At 37.0% G+C, this 7,941-nt stretch overlaps 1 long non-coding RNA gene across 1 annotated transcript in view; it reads left to right on the forward strand.

The window, feature by feature from the left end:
• The window catches only part of LOC122147081, a 10,441-nt gene extending 3,201 nt beyond the window's left edge, over window positions 1-7,240 (forward strand). Inside the window, exon 3 of the long non-coding RNA XR_006161406.1 lies at window positions 7,148-7,240. This is a non-coding gene — a long non-coding RNA (uncharacterized LOC122147081). The remainder of the gene's footprint in view (window positions 1-7,147) is intronic.
• The last annotated feature ends 701 nt before the right edge of the window (window positions 7,241-7,941 follow it).

Below are 7,941 nucleotides of genomic sequence, written 5' to 3' on the forward strand. Positions count from 1 at the left end.
TCAAAGCAGGAACAGCAAGACCAACTAGAAAGAGTTGAGGGTAGACATGACAGCTATTGCATTTTAAGGGGATTACATTTTTTTTAGCATACAGCAAGTGTTCCTAATTTTAAGGATTCCTTATTTTCACTTTATGGTATCAGTGCACTCTCAGAAAGAAAGGTACAAAAGCTGTCACCGGGGTGGTACCTTTTTATTTACCCTTAAAATACATATAAGTACCTTAAGGCGGCATATCAGTACCTAAAATGTAAATTTTAGTACCTAAATGGTACACATTTGTTCCTTTTGAAAAGGTTCTGCCCCAGTGACAGCTTTTTTTTCTGAGAGTATAAGCATTTACGTTTTAATCAGAATCAGAATCAGAATGAGCTTTTACTGCCAGGTATGTTTACACATACGAGGAATTTGTTTTTGTGACAGAAGCTTCTGCAGTGCAACAGAATGACAGTGACAGAACAAAAAACACAGATAATAAATAAATAAATAAATGGAACAAGTAAATAAGGAATAAAAAAAAAATTGGAAGGATTGCCTGAGGGAAGAAACTGTTCCTGTGTCTGGACGTTCTGGTGCTCAGAGCTCTGTAGCGTCGACCAGATGGCAACAGTTCAAAGAGGAAGTGTGCTGGATGTGATGGGTCCAGAGTGATTTTGCCAGCCTTTTTGCTCTGGATGAGTGCAGTTCTTGGAGAGTGGGGAGGGTTGTACCAATGATTCGCCCAGCAGTCCGGACTACCCTCTGTAATCTTCTGAGGTCAGATTTAGAAGCTGAGCTGAACCAGACAGTTACTGAAGTGCAGAGGATGGATTCAGTGATGGCGGAGTAGAACTGTTTCAGCAGCTCTTGTGGTAGGTTGAATTTCCTCAGCTGGCGAAGGAAGTACAACCTCTGCTGGGCCTTTTTCACAATGGAGTCAATGTGAATGTTCCACTTAAGGTCCTGAGAGATGGTGGTGCCCAGGAACCTGAATGATTCCACTGCAGTCACAGTGCTGTTCATGATGGTGAGTGGGGGGAGAGCAGGGGGGTTTCACCTGAAGTCCACTATCATCTCCACTGTTTTGGATGAGGCCGATAAGTGTGGTGTCCTCTGCAAACTTCAGGAGCTTGACAGAGGGGTCTTTAGATGTGCAGTCGTTGGTGTACAGGGAGAAGAGCAGTGGGGAGAGAACCAGTGCTGGATGTGTATATTCCCAGCCTCACTAGCTGCTGCCTGTCTGTCTGTCAGGAAGCTGTTGATCCACTGACAGACAGAGCTGGACACGGAGAGCTGAGTTAGTTTGGGCAGGAGAAGGTTTGGAATGATAGTGTTAATGGCCGAGCTGGTTGGAATCTCACGGACACAGACTCGCCAGTCTGATTTTAGTCAGAGGTTGCAGAGTTAAATAATAGCCTTAAGTCGCCCATCACTTTCTTGCTTATAACAAAAAGTGTAGTTTTATAGTTACATTTACACAACTTGCTAAGTCAGTGCTAGACTAGTCTCAGCTTCAGACGTCACGGCCACAGACCATTGCCTGAACGTCTGATCCATACGGCACACAAAAGTGGAAACACTTCAGGAGCTTTGAAGTCGTCATTGGATTGGTTGAATTCTACAGGATTTCTGGGTGACGTGTGTTGTGTTCTTTAACATTCCGCCTGGAAACAAAGATACCGTGGCGTCAAACCCCCTCACGAAAGAAGAAAGCCGTCGTGTTTCAACTAAAGGCTGGATTCTCAAAAGTATGTGAAATATTTAAAGTTCGTGACACATAATCTTTAAAATATGTCCGAGAGTTTAACACACCGGTCTGTTATTGGGGCGACATTTCCATGCCCCGAAACGTGACACTGAATTCAATTCAATTCAATTCAAGTTTATTTGTATAGCGCTTTTTACGATACAAATCATTGCAAAGCAACTTTACAGAAAATTAAGTTTCTACAATATTTAGTAGTAGCTTATCAGTGGTGACTGTCAGTTTATGTGTATACGGCAGAAATGTTCAGAAAAATCAATAAAAGACGTAAACAAACAGACGATTAAACACTATTAACAGCAATTATGCAATCAAACTCAGAGCAAAATGTGGTAGTCCTGTATGTTGTCTCTGGGTTAGCATCATCTGAGGTCCTCTGAGGGGCTGGCATCATCTCTTCTCAGGTGTTCTGGATCCAGACTGGAGCTTGTGTAAATCCTAGTTACCACGGGATGTAAATCCCGTGGCAAAACAGAGAAACAAATAGACATAATTAGCGTAGCTGCTGTTCCAGCCAAGTAAAATTAATTAGTTTAACCCAAGCTAAAGAATAATAATGTGCATTTTAATCAGATATAACTGCAGTCCAAAATTATAAGATGCATTATTTGAATGCTTGGCCAAAAAGGTGTGTTTTTAATCTATATTTAAACAGAGAGAGTGTGTCTGAACCCCGAACATTATCAGGAAGGCTATTCCAGAGTTTGGGAGCCAAATGCGAAAAAGCTCTACCTAATTTAGTGGACTTTGCTATCCTAGGTACTATCAAAAGTCCAGCGTTTTTTGTGACCTTAGGGAGCATGATGGGTTGTAGCGTGGTAGAAGACTAGTTAGGTATGCAGGAGCTAAGCCATTAAGGGCCTTATAAGTAAGTAATAATATTTTGTAACTGATACGGAAATTAATAGGTAGCCAGTGCAGAGACTGTAAAATTGGGGTAATATGATCATATTTTCTTGACCTGGTAAGGACTCTAGCCGCTGCATTTTGGACTACCTGTAGCTTGTTTATTGAGGATGCAGGACAACCACCTAGCAGTGCATTACAATAGTCCAGTCTAGAGGTCATGAAATGCATGAACTAGCTTTTCTGCATCAGGAACAGGTAACATGTTTCGTAGCTTGGCAATGTTTCTAAGATGGAAGAATGCTGTTTTTGTAACATGGGAAATATGATTTACAAAAGACAAGTTACTGTCTAATATAACACCCAGATTTTTGACAGTAGAGGAAGTAACAGTACATCCGCTCTAATTGCAAATTGTAATCTACGAGATTCTGTGTAATGTTTTCTGGTCCAATAAGTAATATCTCTGTCTTATCTGAATTTAATAGGAGAAAATTATTGTTCATCCGATCTTTTACATTTATAACACACTCTAAAGCTTAAATAGTTTTGAAGTTTCACCTGGTCTTGTTGAGATATATAGTTGAGTATCATCAGCATAACAGTGGAAACTAATCCACTATTTTCTAATGATATTACCAAGGGGCAACATGTATATTAAAAATAGCAGAGGACCTAGGACAGATCCTTGTGGCACTCCATATTTTACTGGTGATAAATGAGATGACTCCCCATTTATATAAACAAAGTGGTAGCGATCGGACAGGTAGGATCTAAACCATCTTAAAGCCTGCCCTTGGATACCTGTATAGTTTTGTAATCTATCTATGAGTATGTCGTGATCTATGTTGTCGAACGCATGACTAAGATCAAGTAAAACTAGCAATGAGATGCAGCCAAGTCATTTGTAATTTTAACAAGTGCAGTTTCTGTGCTATGATGGGGCCTGAAACCCGACTGAAATTCTTCATAGAGATCATTTTTTTGCAGGTAGGAGCACAATTGAGCAGACACAACTTTTTCTAAAATTTTAGACATAAAGGGAAGATTTGAAATGGGTCTGTAATTTGCCAGTTCACTAAGATCTAGTTGTGGTTTCTTAATAAGAGGCTTAATAACCGCCAGCTTGAATGGTTTTGGGACGTGACCTAAAGATAACGACGAGTTAAAGTTAATAATATTGAGAAGCGGTTTTTCTGCTACAGGTAACAACTCTTTCAGTAATTTAGTGGGTACAGGATCTAATAAACATGCTGTTGGTTTAGATGCAGTGATAAGTTTATTTAGCTCTTCCTGTCCTATAGTTGTAAAGCACTGCAGTTTATCTTTGGGTGCGATGGATAAAAACTAAAGTATTAGATGCTGTGGAATCTACATATGTTATTGTATTTCTGATGTTATCTATTTTATCAGTGAAGAAATTCATAAAGTCATTACTATTTAACTGTGAGGGAATATTTAGATCGGGTGGCGTCTGGTTATTTGTTAATATAGCCACTGTACTAAATAAAAACCTTGGATTGTTTTGGTTGTTTTCTATGAGTTTGTGGATATGCTCAGCCCTGGCAGTTTTTTGAGTCTGTCTATAGCTGGACATACTGTTTTTCCACGCAATTCTAAAAACTTCCAAGTTCGTTTTTCTCCATTTGCGCTCAAGACTACGAGTTTCTTTCTTGAGAGCGTGGGTATTACTGTTGTACCATGGCACAGTACGTTTTTCTCTAACCTTTTTCAATTTGATGGGGGCAACAGCTTCTAATGTATTAGAGAAGATAGTGCCCATGTTGCCAGTCATTTTGTCTAGTTCATGTGTATTTTTGGGTACACAGAGCAGTTGAGATAAATCAGGCAGGATATTTGCGAATCTGTCTTTGGTGGCTGGAACAATAGTTTTGCCCGGACGATAACGCGAAGCTATATAGTTATTGTCATCAATACGCAAAATGCACGATACAAGGAAATGGTCAGTAACACTCATCACTTTGAGGTATGATATCTATGTCAGTAAGATCGATTCCATCCGATATAATTAAATCTAGCATATGATTAAAACGATGAGTGGGCCCGGTGACATTTTGCTTTACTCCAAAACAGTTTAATAAGTTAGTAAATGCAAGTCCTAATGCATCATTTGTATTATCAATATGAATGTTTAAATCTCCGAAAATTAGCACTTTATCAACGGTAACCAAAAGGTCTGAGAGGAAATCTCCAAATTCTTTTAGGAATTCTGTATATGGCCCTGGTGGTCTATACACAGTAGCCAGAGAAAGAGATACAATAGATTGGATTCCATGGGAGACTAGTAATAGTAAGAAATCTTAAACTGTCAGATGATGTGGCACATTCCTTGTTCATTCATGGCTTTCACTTCGAACTGCACACAGATTTGCGGCATCACCAGACTCCACTTAATCTATAATTCATAATAATATAAAAAAAATATAAATCAAATATAACCATTTAAAAATCAGATAAAAGCATACCTTAATAGCATACATAACACAAAACAGATTCACATCAGTGTGAGAGTGTTCTGAGTGCAGAGTGCTGAGTGTTTTCTGGTAACAGAATGGATTAACAACATATAGATGTGGTATACCACCTCAGCAGTGCCACAAATTGATCACCTCCATGCAGCGCCGAATTGAGTCAGTAATTAAAGCAAAAGGAGCCCCTATCAAGTATTGAGTACATGTACAGTAAATTAACATACTTTCCAGAAGGCCAACAATTCACTAAAAAAGTTTTTTTTTTTTTTTTTTTTATTGGTCTTATTAAGTATTCTAAATTGTTGAGATAGTGAATTGGTGGGTTTTTGTTAAATGTGAGCCAAAATCATCACAATTAAAAGAACCAAAGACTTAAACTACTTCAGTCTGTGTGCACTGAATTTATTTAATACACGAGTTTCACAATTTGAGTTAAATTACTGAAATAAATGAACTTTTCCACGACATTCTAATTTATTGAGATGCACCTGTAGATACAAATTTTTATTCGTGACTAAGTAACTATTCTGTTGTTAGTAGTAACACGTTTACATTTTTTGCCTTTGCCTTCTATGTGGATCTGTCATCCAGATACAGTATCAATTATTCTGTTTTGACTGTATTTGTTAGAGTTGTGACTAGTACCTTTTTAAAATACATACTACTTATTTGAAGGTGTCCTTGTTACACGTTACATGTACTTACTATTATAATAACAATTAATTATGCATAATTGCATGCAAGTAACCCTAAGCCAAACCTGTAGTTAATCAATATTACTCAGTACTTAATTGTATAATTACACTGTAACAAGGACACCTTCATATAAAGTGTAACCGTACTTTATTATATACTAGAACATATTCATTAGTATAAATATATATATTTATATGTGTCTGTGTATGTAAGAGATTGTTGCTTTATTATGTAATATTTATAATTCAGATGCAAGCAACATAAGCACTACCACTACTTCTGCCATGCCAGAGACAACCACAACTGAAACCACAACCACAGAAAACTACTCTAAACATTATGACCAATGTACTGTGTTACAATCACGCCGGATTTATGTTTTGCATGAGCAAATCAGGCCCATGTGTTTATGAACTAATTTATAATAACAAAATAGCCTATATAGGCAATAATAAAATAAAGTTATATTAGAGTGATTCAACCATAGGCACAGAGCCACAGGTAATCACAAATGTGCTAATATATGGCCATAATATTTAATAACTGTTAGGTACTTGTAGTGAAATAATAATGTACAAATTTTAAGTACAAACTTTTTTTTAGCTTTATTCTTTACTTCTTTTCCAGCCTATGCTGTCCTTTAAAAATGTAAGAGTAAAAGAAGTGTAAAATAAGAATAATTCAGTGAAAGATACATGTCTCTTGATATAGTTGATCATGTTTTAGCAGTCCTACACAACACTATTCAAATCAGACCCACTTTTCAATTGTATTATTTTTTATTGTATTAAGACAAAATTTTATTGATAAACCAAGCATAATGTGTTTATTTTGTGACATTTATGAAATGCACAAAATCCCAAAAGCGTTTTGTATTCAGTCCATTTCATGATGCATACAGATTCAGAAAGTATGTTTTTGTTTGACAGAAAATGTGTTTTTAGACAACAGGACAAAAATATCTTCACCTCAAAGTTAAATGTTAAAGCTGCATATTTGACTGATTTAAAGGTTAAAATCACTAATCGTTAAAATATAATCTACTCAGACTGAACATAAAACATAACATCCAAATGTTCAGAAGCTCAATTTGCATCGGAACAGAACAAGAAAAACTTATTTGGCAATTTTTTATTATCTCAGTTTTATAATTCTGACTTTACATCTCACATCTGTGACTTTCTGTAGTAACTGATCATTTATACACTGCATATTAATGTTTCAATTTAGATTAGCATAAATATGAGCATAGTGTAAATATCATGTATCTGCACAATAAGTGCAGTTTATCAAATTATAAATTTTAATTTTAGAAGACTGTATAATGGGTCTCAGTATTTTAACAGAACTTTCCCAATCTCCATGACAGTTGCTTACAGCAACATCAGCAGTGATCCCTGCTACAACTATGAGTCTCTGGATCGTCCCTGGAGAGCCAAACGAATGAAAGTGGAGTGCACATAGCCTAGTAAATGCAAGTCCTAATGCATCATTTGTATTATCCCCCCAATATGATGTTTAAATCTCCGAAAATTAGCACGTATCCAGCGGGTAACCAAAGTCTGAGAGGAAATCTCCAAATTCTTTTAGGAATTCTGTATATGGCCCTGGTGGCTATACACAGTAGCCAGAGAAACGAGCTTACAAATAGATTGGATTCCATGGGGAGACTCATGGAATAGTACAGAAATCTTAAAAACTGTACAGATGATGGTGGCACCCATCCTTGTTCATTCAGCGGCTTTCACTTCGCAAACTGCTGCAACATGAATTTGACGGGCATCACCAGACTCCACTTAATCTATTAGTCATAATGATTTCAGAATAGTATAAATCAAATATAACGTTTTGATTGTCAGGTAAAAATGTGAGTGATGCATACCTGACAGCAGAGAGATTCACATCAGTGTGAGAGTGTTCTGAGTGCAGAGTGCTGAGAGGCGTTTTCTCGGTACACACGAACTGGATTAACAACACTATAGATGTGTGTTTAACACATCAGCAGTGCCACAAATTGTATCAACATCCATGCAGCGACGCACGAATGAGTCAGTAATTAAAGAGCAAAAGGTAGCCCCTATAACGCCATTGGAGTACATGTACAAGTAAATTTAACATACTTTCCAGAAGGCCAAACAATTCACTAAAAAGTTTTTTTTTTTT

The sequence above is a fragment of the Cyprinus carpio genome, chromosome A12 (genome assembly GCF_018340385.1).
Source record: "Cyprinus carpio isolate SPL01 chromosome A12, ASM1834038v1, whole genome shotgun sequence".
In the NCBI taxonomy this organism is placed as follows: domain Eukaryota; kingdom Metazoa; phylum Chordata; class Actinopteri; order Cypriniformes; family Cyprinidae; genus Cyprinus; species Cyprinus carpio.